We start from the raw sequence: 464 nt of genomic DNA on the forward strand, positions 1-464 counted from the left end.
TCTAGACACCTTAGTGGCACTAAGACATGAATATTGGATGACTAAAGTATACTTCAGATTTTTTATCCCATTTGAGACCCATTTTCGACATAGGAAAAATTCGATTTGGGAAATGATATCTAAATAAAAGTTGTAGCTCTTTGAGCTTACTTTCCAATGCACCTTGAATTACCTCAATCGGATATCGGGAGAAGAAGTTATGATAGAAACACTGAAGGCTGTGCAGTGTCAATTGGACTACAACCGATCGACCGAAAATGCCTGAAATGAAAATTCTCGTTTTTCTCTAGAATTTAAATATTTATTTTCATCAATTATTTTCTCAAAGGGCCACCTACTTTTTTGGCAATAAAAAACCCACTAAATTGAAGCATTTAACCTCAAACTTAAATGGCACCCATATTTTCTCTCTTAAATGAAATTTGACCCTTCATTTGCTTTAAGTTATGGGATATTTACCTATA

Source organism: Olea europaea, unplaced genomic scaffold (genome assembly GCF_002742605.1).
Source record: "Olea europaea var. sylvestris unplaced genomic scaffold, O_europaea_v1 scaffold1348, whole genome shotgun sequence".
NCBI lineage: Eukaryota > Viridiplantae > Streptophyta > Magnoliopsida > Lamiales > Oleaceae > Olea > Olea europaea.